The sequence below is a fragment of the Aquarana catesbeiana genome, linkage group LG02, assembly GCF_042186555.1.
Source record: "Aquarana catesbeiana isolate 2022-GZ linkage group LG02, ASM4218655v1, whole genome shotgun sequence".
NCBI lineage: Eukaryota > Metazoa > Chordata > Amphibia > Anura > Ranidae > Aquarana > Aquarana catesbeiana.
The window spans coordinates 333,971,428-333,984,733 of record NC_133325.1 but is presented as its reverse complement, the minus strand read 5'-3'; the positions used below and the strand labels follow the sequence as shown (position 1 = coordinate 333,984,733).

At 38.6% G+C, this 13,306-nt stretch overlaps 1 protein-coding gene across 1 annotated transcript in view; it reads left to right on the top strand.

Annotated features, from left to right (window-relative positions):
- The window catches only part of TMEM47 (transmembrane protein 47), a 187,773-nt gene that overhangs the window by 160,774 nt on the left and 13,693 nt on the right, over nucleotides 1–13,306 (top strand). The gene's annotated exons all lie outside the window — the stretch shown is intronic.

Here is a 13,306-nt window from a genome sequence, read left to right as displayed (position 1 = left end):
TTAATTCCAGTAATGCAGAATAGCTGCTCTGGCTGCAGTAAGAAAATGTCTAAGCATGTCTTTTTCTTTTTTCTTTTTTTTTAGTTGGACATATTTAACCAATATCTTTACTTGAAGATGTATAACCAAATTTTTAAACCTTTATTGAATCCACCAGTGGACCAAGTGCATGTAGCTCTTTGTCCTGTTCCAATCCATCCTGTGGTTGCTGAGCAGTGCATTTAGACATCCTTCCCTAACAGCTGTCTGGGGGTCAGCTCTATTAATAACAAGCCACTAGTTAAAGATCAGAGAGCACTTAGAGGCTGTGTGATCTATCTGCTGATGCAATAGATTTTTACTAGCAGTTGGCATATTACACAGCCTCACCAGCACTGACTGTTCATTCACACACTCAGTCAAGGAGTGGTTCCTAGACCTGTGCTGTAGCTCCCCAATAAATTGAGATTTAGCCTAGGGAGAAGTTACAGCACAGTACAATAAAAAAAAATGCAATCCGAATGTAAAAGAGGTCTCAGATCAGAACGTAAATAAGTGCTACATGCATATGGTCCCATGGGGAATTTGAGAAGAATTTTTAAGCATCGCTGATACTTCTTCTTTCATTTCATGCATAAAGGTAAGTTTATGTATGGAACACATTTTTTTTTTTGAGAAACAAGAACTATGGGAAGCTAGTTTCTGAATGAGCATTACTTGTAACCAAGCTTACTGTGCTCTAGTTTCTAAATGTTTAAACTCAGAAATATAAGTTAAAACTGGTGAGGTAATTTTTACTTAAAAGCAGAAACTATTAAAGGAGAAGTATGGGAATCAGGGTTATTGCAGTTTTTAATACTTACCTAGGTAGATGCAGCATCGGTCCGATGCTGCATCTGTCCCCCGGTGTCTCTGCACTGAGAACCGAGCCATCGAACACCGCTGATGGCTCGGTTCTCTTGGCTCCCCAAGCAGAGAGCTGCTGACTGTCAATCCGCAGCTCTCCTACTCTGCTCCGCCTTGCTCACTGGAGCGCTGAGATGTGGAGGGGCGGGGAGCGGCCATCTCAGGCTCTCAGCAGCTCTCTGAAACGGCTATCAGTCCAGGCACCTAGGGGATCCAGACTCCCATTGTCGTAATGACGCGGTGCCTGGACTGATCTGTATGACACCAGCAGAGAGCGGACTTCAGACCGATCTCTGCTGAAAACGGGTCACAGGAGTGCAAAACAAATTGTACACCTGTGACCCATAGGAGAAGCCCAGCCAAACAAGCTCAGACTGGACTTCTCCTTTAAAATACAAATAGAAGTGCATACATTTCTGTAGCTAAATAGTATTACATTCTCTTTAATATAATTTACTTTGACCAACTTTATCTGTACCTGTAATGCCACGTACACACAAGCAGATTTCTCGTCGGAAAAAGATATGACGGCTTTTCCGGCGGGATTCCGCTCAAGTTTGCCTTGCATACACACGGTCACGCAAAAGTTAGTTGAAATTACGACCCTCAAGAACAAGGTGACGTACAACACTATGAGTTGAGGAAATTAAGTTCAATGCTTCTGAGCATGCGTCGAATTGTTTCCGAGCATGCATAGGGATTTTGCGCGTCGGAATTGCCACAGACGATCGCATTTTCGTATAGGAACTTTTCCCGATTGAAAAATTGAAAGCATACTCTCAATCTTTTGTTGGCTGGAATTCCGCCAGCAAAAGACCGATGGAGCATACACACGGTCGCGTTTTCCAACGAAAAACCCTCATCGGTCTTTTGTGGGCCGAAATTCCAATTGTGTGTACGCGGCATTAGAGTTCATACTGATGTTACAGAGGAGCTCCCATCCTGGAGAACAAGTGCAAGTGACCTGTAACACAATTTGTATAGCTGTTTAGCTGTAAGAGAGATTATATATTAGATTATTTGTGGGCTCAGCAAATCACAGTCTTTCACAAATCTAAAGGGATCTATTGTATTCTAAAAAAGCATATTGAAGGGTTTTTATTTTACCTACAGAGTTATCAAATCACATATCGAACCCTTCAGTTAAAAAAGCAAGGGTGTCTGCCTGTTCTTGCATAATTTTCTTCATTCCCTTATTCTGAAAATGGACTGCTTTTGCATAGTTTTGGAGCCCAACATAAAATAGATAATGTCTATTCAAGACCCTTTCCCTTCCTTAAAGTTTATGCTATTCCAAGAATGACTTTACTAATCATTAAACATAGTGGCTGATTTAGTTTTATTTTTTTTTAATCCTTTTTTCTTTTTTTACTACTTAGTTATCCTGTCAGTAACATACTTTCTGTCCTAGGGTAACAACCCTTGCTCGCTGTACTGTTTATATGGACAAGCAGAGTTCTCTTCCTTGGAAAGGAAGTGTGTTAAGGCCTGCAGAACACCTCACCTGCTCTTCATCTTCTTAACATAGTGGGAAGTGTTAAGTAGCTTACAGAAGTGAGCTGAGCAGTTGTGATAAAGTGGTGAGACTGCAGAGTAGGGATGAGCTCCGGCGTGTTCGCATGGCGCACGTGCCGAGCCCGCCAGGAAGTCGGCACGGGGCAGCGCTAATCACAAGCAGTGAGACATTTCCCGATGTGCGGCTGCAGAGATCGGGAAATGTCTCCCTGCCTGTGATTAGCACTGCGCCGTGCCGACTTCCTGGCGGGCTCGGCACGTGCGCCATGCGAACACACCGGAGCTCATCCTTACTGCAGAGTGAACATAAGACAGGACAGCACTGTATTTTTTTGCACCTATTAAAAATACTGTATATAACAAAACAATTTCAAAAGGAGCAAATAATTAATTCTTAGGGCTTAGAGAAATCTTCTAGGTAGGAGAATCACCTGAAATTCACTGAATGCACAAGTGATTATCTTTGCCCCCATTCACATTGGAGCGACTTGTCATGCGATTTGACAAGTTGCAGCTTATTGCCAGCAATCACACTATTCAAATCGGTGTGACACCAACTTTGCAGCACCGCACTGATTTGAAAAAGTAGTTTCTGCACTACTTTTGGCAAGTTTGGGTGTGACTTGTACTGACATCTGTGCATGACGCCGCACAGTTGTCTTGCAAGTCGCCATTACAGCGAATTTACAGTCAAATTTAACATCTGTAACCACTTGACCCCCAGGTGATTTCTGAGATTTCTCTCATACCTGTAAGAAACTGCATACTTTTTGATGGAAAATTACTTATAGTGATTGTAAATGACCACCTTGTAAAACAACCTATTCAGTTTAAAACAGAAATTAAATGCAAATCATTTTAGTATAGATATAAAAACAATTATAAATACCTTTTTCTATAAGTGATCACATTCCCTTTGTTCTCAGCAGCATAAGAGCTGGGGGAGGAGTAGCAGTAGCACACTGAACTTTCCAGTGAATGGCTGTGCAGCAGGGGCATGTCAGGAAAAGTCTGATCATCGGAGGATAGCACACTGAGTTCCAAGCATAGCTAGAGAACTGACCCTGGTGTGTTCTCCTGCTTAGTGTAGTCAGTTTTTAATAGGAAAGCAGAGAGACTGGCAGGAATGCCAGGGATTTCACACAAAGGAAGCAATAAAGAGAACAGGATACTTGTTCTCACAAGTAGATGGTACATATCAGGAATATGAAGTCTTGGGTAACAAACGCTGGAAAACCCCCAAACATTATATAACCTTTAAGCAGAGGCCCTAGTGAATAAAATAGTGGGTTTTTATGTCCATGGTATTTGTGAAAATTTGTGAAAATTGCGCACACCCATGAAATGGCAACAAACTACCATACATTAAATTATTCATAGGCGATGCTTTAAAAACTTTTACAAGTTATTAGTTCAGAGTTACACAGGAGGCCTGGCAGTAGAATCATTACTCTTAAGCTGCATACACACGATCAGATTTTCCGACGGGAAATGTGTGATGGCAGGCTGTTGGCAAAAAATCTGACCGTTTGTACGCTCCATCAGACAATTGTTGTTGGATTTTCCGCGGACAAATGTTGGATGGCAGGCTAAAAAATTTTTACAAATGTCTGTTTCGGATTTTCCGAGCGTGTGTACGCAAGTCTGTCAGACAAAAGTCCAAAGTACAAACACGCATGCTCAGAAGCAAGGACGAGCCAGAAGCGGTCGGTCTTGTAAACTAGCGTTCATAATGGAGAATTAATATTTGTGATGTGGCAAATTATGAAATCTCGAAATGCAGCGCACAATTCTCTTCTTCTTTAATGGGATAATAATGAAGCTGCTTTGCTGGTGATACTGATGGAGTTATTGCAAACAATTTTTCAAAGGCTTTTTTTTTCTCGTGATATCAAGAATAATAGTATTATGCTTGTTATTTTTTTTTTTTTTGGTGCAAGTTACCACAACACCATTATCCCGTAGTTTTTAAGATCAAAGATATAATTATGTTGGCATCCCTTGTTAATTTTACATTGTATCTTTTAAAATGTAACTGCCTACTCCCAAACTGTCATTTGAAATAAAACACATAGCCAAGTATTATTCTCCACAATTTTTTTTATTGTGCATTAAAAAAAAGAAAACAAATAAAATTAGACATGCTATCTGCCAAAAAAACTTAACCAAAAAGTGCATTCTATGCATCCAAAAATATAGAAAATATGACTAATCAAATCATTATTATTCAAAGAAAAAATAAAATAAAAACCTCAAGTATGTGTCCTGCTTCTTAATATAGGGGGTCAACAATGCCAATGGTTGGTGAAAGCAGGGGTCCATCATCAGGAGATAATTCCTAAAATCATCTGGATTATTCTCCTAGAGCTCCCACAGCAAAGGCATATGACATAATTGGTCACGATAAATAAAGCAATCAATTTTTGGTCCTAGAAATCCTCCTCCTCCTGTTTCTGTTCCTGGACTATATATATATATACTCCAATTACTCCAAGGTCAATAATAAATAACAAGTTATCTCCTCTGATTCCGCATCATGGCTGGTTGACGAATGGCCATTCAAAAACTAACTGAAATGTGTGAATTGAAAAGTGTGAACTAGTACGTCATTACTTTCGTGTTTGTTGGCCGACAATTGTGTACCATTTGTATGCAAGACAAAATCCAGGCACACGCCTTCGGACAATAGTCAGAGGTTTTGTCTGCGGAAAATCCGATCGTGTGTACGAGGCTTTACTCTGATGTTATTTAAACCACTTTCATAACCGCCTATTGTGTATATACATTGCTACTTTGATGTTAAATACCGGGGTTACTGCAGCAGCTAGCTAAAAGTATTCCCAGCAGCGGATCACCTTTATGGTCAGGGGGAGAGGTGCCCCCCTCTCCCGATGCTTCCTGGTTGCTTCCGCCACTTACAGGAGAGATCAGCAGTGACAGAAACTATCCGATCCGGTGGAATGATGGGCAGGAAGTGGAGTGAGGGCAAGATGGCCCCCACTCGACTCTATGTCCTTGGGGGCCTGGAGAGACTTCAAACGTCACTTCCGCCCTCCGGCCTTAAAGAGCCCATTATTTTTTATGTGGAAGCATAAAATTTAATTTTTTCTTTTTTTATTGCTTTTAAGTGTAAACATGAGATCTGGGGTCTCTTTGACCCCAGATCTCACATTAAAGAGGCCCTGTCATGCTTATTTCTTTTACAAGGGATGTTTACATTCCTTGTAATTAGAATAAATGTGATAAAAAAAAAAATAAAATATATATATATATATATATATATATATATATATATATATATATATATAATTTTTTAAAGGGACAGTGTAAAAATAAAAAGTAAAATAAATAAGAAAAAAATAAAAATAATTTAAAGCGTCTCGTCTCTCCAAGCTCGCGCGCAGAAGCAAAAGCATACTCAAGTCGCGCCCACACATGTAAATGATGTTAAAACCACACATGTGAGGTATCATCGCGGTCATTAGAGTGAGAGCAATAATGCTAGCACTAGATCTCCTCTGTAACTCTAAACAGGTAACTTGTAAAAAAATGTAAAGCTTCACCTATGGAGATTTTTAAGTACCGTAGTTTGTCGCCATTTCATGAGCGTATGCAATTTTAAAGCATGACATGTTAGGTATCAATTAACTCGGCGTAACATCATCTTTCACATTATACAAAAAAAAATGGCTAACTCTGTTTTCTTATTTTTTTGTTCAAAAAAGTGTATTTTTTCCAAAAAAGACTGCTGCGCAAATACGGTGAGACATAAAGTATTGCAACAATCTCCATTTTATTCTCTAGGGTCTCTGCTAAAAAATATATATAATGTTTGGGGTTCTAAGTAATTTTCTAGCAAAAAATACTGATTTTAACTTGTAAACAACAAATGTCAGAAATAGGCTTGGTCCTTAAGTGGTTAAATTAAATTGCACTTTTTTTTTGATGAATAACATCCCTTGGGATAGCCTGGGCCATGGCAGGTCCCCTTTTTGGTCTAATAGACCCCAAATTTCTCCTTTGGCCTCCAAAGTGTTTGATCAAATTGGAGATCAGTTTAATTAGATGCTGTACAATCTGGTAATGGCTTCTAAATAAACAACTTTGTCTCTTCTATTTTCTGACACCAAAGAAGAAGGGCAGGAACTTCTGTTCTAGGGAATGTGACCTGTCCAGTCGCATCGGTACCAGTCTCCCTAATGGGATGGGAGAGCCTGGTAAAGGCAGCGGAAGCAGGGGTTTCCCCCTTCCACCACCTGCAAAAAGCAATCGAGTGGCTGTATTCAATTTTACCTGAAAAAACAATAGCAGGATCTGCAGCCATGATCCTGGTGTAACCACTTCAGTCTGAGGCTGTAGATATGCTGCCTATGGGCAGGAGGTGGTTAAAGAAACTGTTATGAGAGATTATGGATCTTGAGTGGCTGCATGTCTTTGTTTAGGTGGACTGTCAGGGGTGCCAGGGAAACCATGCCTCAGCTACCTACTTTTACCACCCCCTGGCTGTACACCTGAATGAGCATTTAAATTGTGTATTTACCTGTAACCGAACAGAGAGAGCTTGAAGCTAAAAATGCATGATCATGTTATAGTTGCATGGTTCTCTCTGCCATCAGCTTTCAGATATCTACACAATGCTGCACAATCTAGACAAGCTGAAATACTTTTTAATATTATTCATTATTAATTAAGTATAAATGTTTTATTTGCCAGGATAGGACATGCTTACAGTACTACTAAAACCTTCTGTGCTGTTCAGAACAACCACTATTGATTTATTGTTACAAAATGTAAATTGAAGTGCAACACTAATGCTAAAAGGTCCGGATACAACCTTATTCCAATAAAAGCTAGGGGGTCAGTCCAAAGAGTAACCAATGTTTTTCAAAGGGTCCAAAAACATCACCTTTATTACGGCCTGAGGTTGAAAACAGATGAATGGACTAAAAGTGAACTGGACCTTTAATGGTATTTCTTGTAGTGTGATTACAAGTACAAGTCTTGTCAGCAGCTGCTTTGGCAGCATTTTGCTTTATTGTCACAGGTGTTGTCATGGCGTTGAGGTTCCATATGCAAGAGAGAAGGGTAATGTGTAGAAGAACCAACATTATTTACTGTATATAAAATATATATAAAGCAGATACCACACAAACTGTGATACTAATTGTAGACTTTTGTCTTTAAAGTTGTTGTTTTTTTAGACTGATCTACTAAAGATGTTAAGAATCTTCACTCTATAAATTGTAGCTGTGTTCACTTTGAATGCCCATTGATGTGCAGATGAAATAAATAAAAAACAAGAATTTGCTTTTCACAGTGGATAACTAAAGTGAATCTTCACTTAATATATTGAGTGATGATTCCCAACTTTAACAATTTAGACAACTGTATAACTTAAATATACAGTGTCAAGGTGACGCTGCTGCGTTGGACACTTCCGGTATGGGGGCGCGCATGAGCACCACTGGCTGCCTGCTCCAGCTGTAATTATACACAGCAGGAGCTGATCTGCAGGTACCGCAAACTCAATGTCTGCGGGCACCCACCGATCATCCAGCACAGGGGCAGAACTCCCTATGTAAACAAGGGAGATCGCCGTTCTGTCAGTAGGGAAGGCATGGATCCTGTGATCCTGCAAAGCAGAGTCATGGATCCATGCCTTCCTCTAGTAAAAGCACCTCCCACACTGTAAAAAAACTGGCTAGGCACACATGTCCCTGATGTTAACCCCTTTCCAGCCTGGGTCATTAGTACAGAGACAGTGCATATTTTTATAACTGATCGCTGTATTAGTGTCACTGGTCCACAAAAGTGTCAGTTAGTGTCCGACTGTCTGCCATAATATCGCAGTCCCGCTATAAGTCGCTGATTGCTGCCATTACTAGTTAAAAAAATAATATCCCATAGTTTGTAGATGCTATAACTTTTGCGCAAACCAATCAATATAAGCTTATTGGGATTTTTTTACCAAAAATACAGTATCTCACAAAAGTGAGTACACCCCTCACATTTTTGTAAATATTTTATTATATCTTTTCATGTGACAACACTGAAGAAATGACACTTTGCTACAATGTAAAGTAGTGAGTGTACAGCTTGTATAACAGTGTAAATTTGCTGTCCCCTCAAAATAACTCAACACACAGCCATTAATGTCTAAACCGCAAGCTGCTTGCTGTGGGGGCACCCAGCAGGAGGGAGAGTTCAAGACTGCCGGTGAGGAACCCGAGAAGAGGAGAATCTGGGCTTCTCTGTGCAAAACCAATGCACAGAGCAGGTAAGTATAACATTTTTGTTATTTTTAAATTTAAAAAAAATTAGGCTTTAGTATCATTTTAAAAAAATCAATAAAAACATTTTAAATGTATCATTGTATGTTTAACATTGCATGATTGCCTAATGTTTCCTGTCCCATTTCTCACGATAATAAAATGTCAAACAGCACCACAGTAAGAACAGATATTTGCATTTATGTATATTAGATGGCAAATATCTATATTTAATGTAGGCATTTAGTTCAATTTTGAATAAATACCTAGTTTGATAATAAACCAGATATATTTGGTGCAATGATTACTATCATTACACTTTATCTAATAACATGCTTGAGATGTTTGATATTAATACCACGTCTGTAGTTCAATGTTTTGTTCTTGAAGGAAATTTTGAGAAACTGCGTTATGTCAAGAAGACAATACACTAAATTGATTGTCTTGTAGGCCTACCCCCCTCTCCTATAAAATATCAGTTATACTCATATAAACTGCTTTTGCATTTTAATAGAAGTTTGTGTATTGTTTCTGAAAACCAAATGTGTTGTAATTACCATTTTTCTTCCTGAATGTATACCTAAGGGATAATCTTCTCAAATAATACATTTTTGTGGCACAGGGAAAGAGTGTAGGCTTTTAAAGCTGCATTATGCTGAAGTGGACCTTAAATAACTTAAAGATGAATTCATGCTATGGATATTTTAGACGTAGTTACATTGGTCCAGCTCGGTTATATACCATAACTGGCTGATGCCCCTGAAAGCTGTAATTCACTGAAGTAGACACAGCTATTCCAGGGATCCCCCCTTGCTTCTGGGTCCTGTGCGGAGTGGTTACACTGATACATTCTGAACACAGGAGGTTGGCCACTCAGCATGGGTGCCATTCAGAGAATGCTTTGCATTTTCTTAATGAATGCAAAGTGTTTTCTGATTGATTGAGGTGGTGATTGTGACATCACTGCCCCATCTCTCCACTTTGTTCAATCAGAGAACATTTTGCATTCATTTCTATAAAGTAGTATATGCTGACCCTGATTGATATCTGAACAAAGATGGAGCTGGTGTTCCTGGTACAAAGGAAGGTAATAAAGGTAATATCATAGGTACAAAGGTAATATCATATTGAGTTCTCTGATCTCTAGGAGAGGTAATAAGGATTCGTAAGTGTTACAGTTACATATTATTTGCATGTAGTCACATAATATGAATATATACAGTATATCTCATCTGGGTTTACATTAACAAACTGTTGGTATTTAGAGAGCTGCTATGACCCTAAACTGTATATGGTCGTTTCAGAGTCTGATCAGGTAGTTCATGCTGGGAAACCTCTAGTTTACTGTGAAGACTTTCAAAAGCACATAGATGGTGCTTTACTGTCTACTGTCGTTTGTGTTGATAAATTTTCACTATAAAGACTGTAAGAAGCTCAGCCTGCATGTTCTTGGCCAGTACCTGCTCATATTTACATAGCTGAATATCATCTTCATGACTGCTTAATTTATAAAACAAGTTATACAGCTGACAATTGTAGCGTAATAACCTGTACACATGGTCGGACATTGATCGGACATTCTGACAACAAAATGCATGGATTCTTTTCTGACGGATGTTGGCTCAGACTTGTCTTGCATGCACACGGTCACACAAAGTTGTTGGAAAATCCAATTGTTCTGATCGCAGTGTCGTAAAACACGTACATCGGGACTATAAACGGTGCAGTAGCCAATAGCTTTAATTTCTTAATTTATTCTGAGCATGCGTGGCACTTTGTGCATCGGATTTGGGTACACACGATTGTTGGCGGAAAATTTTATAGCAAGCTCTCAAACTTTGTGTGTCAGAATTTCCTATGGAAAATGTGTGATGGAGCCTACACACGGCCGGAATTTCCGACAACAAGATCCTATCACACATTGAACTGAAAAAAAATAATTTTGTTGGTCAGAAGAAATCATAGCCCCATGACTGTCACAAGTTAAGATAAATCTCCATTATTTACATTTTTAACATTTTCTGCTCAGCTGGACAAAGACAGGGCTATTCTGTTTCTTTAATTAATTGTTTTCTCTTATTTCAGCTAGATAGACCTTTAGAATTAAATGGAATGTTTACAGAAATAATTTAAAAGTACTGTACTTACTGTTAGCTACAAGCATACACTGTATCAAGGCTATACAGCCCATGTCATTTTATTGTAGAAAAAGGACTGTTATTAAAACAGGAAAACAATACTAAGAAAATCCAACTTTCAGGAACATCCCTCAGAATGAGTGCTCGCAGCGCGGCCACGTGGTGCGCTGTGGCTTGATCCTGTGATCATTCTGATCACAGGATCCAGCAGAGCAGAGATCGGGATATGGGCGCTGTGATTGGCCCTCCCAATAACCTGACAGCTGTGTCCAATCACAGCCACCACAATGTAAACAGAGACGTGTGTCTCTGTGACAGGTCTCCCCACCGAGCTCAGTGAGAGCTCAGTGCGGGAGGGGGGGAGGAAGAGGGGGAATCTGCAGATCTGTGACAGCTGTCTGTGTGAGGATGATTTTACACAGAGAGCTGTTACAGATCACCCCACAAAGTACACTAAGCACCACTGATATACCCCTGTCCCTATACACATTTCAGTGTCCCAATAAAAAATCGGTCAGTTCCCCATCACTGCCAACACCAAGTAAACACTGATTTGGGTTATTTTTACCAAAGTAATGTAGCAGCATCATTGTTGGTCAAAATTTTTTCAAGAAAAATTATTATTTACTTATTTGCAAAATTTTATAGAAACTAAGAAAAATACATTTTTTTTGAAAATTTTCGGTCTTTTTTTATTTGTAGCATAAAAAATAAAGACCCCAGTGGTGATTAAATACCACCAAAAAAAGCTCTATTTATGTGAAAAAAATGATAAAAATTTCATTTGGGTACAGTGTTACCTGATCGCGCAATTCTCATTCAAAGTGTGACAGCGCTGGAGGCTGAAAATAGGTCTGGGAAGGAAGGGGGTGAAAGTGCCCATTATTGAAGTGGTTAAAAAACATTATTAGAGTCAATGAAATGGCATTAAGTAGATCTCGTTAGATAATTACTAGGGGCATGCATTGCATTTTGGGATCGGGCAGGCCTATTCCTTTAGGAAGTCAGTTTTTGCATATTAGATTAGGGTTGCTGCATGTTCTTTTGACAGCTGCATTACATTGCCTTACAATGTGCGGGCACATTGTAGTGTCCTGAAATATGTGAAACATGTTTTTTTATTCCTTTTTTAGCACATTTTTTTAAATGATACACTTAAGGTATGAGTAGGATAGGGCACATAAAACAACAGGTTTTTTCACATGAAAAAAAAATCATTCTCCTGGTACAATAACTGTTTGCCTTGATTACCAACTCTTTACAAGCTTGTATATAGGCTTTGGTTTGCATCTGAGCTACTTTTCTTCATAAGTGTGATGAAGAAGCAACTCAAAGCAGCTCCACACAGCTTAGAAGTAGCTCAGTACAACATAGAAGCAGCATGAAGAAACTCCTTGTGCAGACTTAAAGGCATGTTGGCATTAATGGATTGCAAGTCAAAGCAACCCAGAAGCACCTAAAAGCAAACTGCCTTTGAGTCCGATATCCATTAGGAGTTGGGACAGTGCTTCAGTCCCAGAGACTGTGGACATAATTTGTGCCATGTACCATTCTATAGCAGAATGCTCATGTCTTGTGTGAATTAATTTTTATGATTTTGGGCCCAATCTTTATAGTATTTAGTGAGTGGTCACCAAAATCTACCCTAAAGAAGCCAGTCTCCAAGTAATTTCAAATATACTTTAAACTATATGTTAAAATAAGAATGAGTCGATTTTAATCATATGTAAATGCCACACTTCCTTTTTTGCTCATACTGTGACATTTAAAAATGTTGGTTTATATTTGGTCACTAAGGGAAATGTACATGCAAATACTTATGAACTTTAACAAAGCTAGAAATGGTAGGTGTAGTGATAAGATTGGCCTAGGGAGATTATTTTAATACCTGTTATTTCAGTAAACTCCTTTAAAAAAAACTGAGAAGCAGGGATATGATCTTTTATAATGCCATATTAAATTAAAATCATATGTAAACACAGGGGGCTGTCCGGTATTATCTGTTTTAATCCACATTCCCTTGCTGAGTTTAACAAATCATTGACAGTGCAAACTATAAAAGCCATAAAATGTCTCTTTTGCTAAAACTGGTTCCCCTACAGAATTTAAACCTACAGAATATAAAGGCTTATGAACTGTGTTACTGTGATGCTTTTACAATCACACTTCACTTGAATCAGCTTTCAGTTGTATATTTTACCTTAAAAGTTGTTTTGTTGTAAATTCATTGTTCTTTCAAAAAGACTTTACTGCTGTGTACAATATTTTATGTAGAAGATGTTCCTGAGCATCACCACCAGTCACAAAAAAAATCAGACCTTACTGATGTTCACAATATTTTTTTAGATATGTTCCTTAACATCACCTTTAGGTTATATAATAGGATAAAGAATCACTATCAGCCCTAAAAAGGTTGATGATAAGGAACTATTTGTTTATTGTTGATTCTTTATTTTATTTTTAAAGTTTAAAGCCCCACTGTGTGATAACATTTTTGGT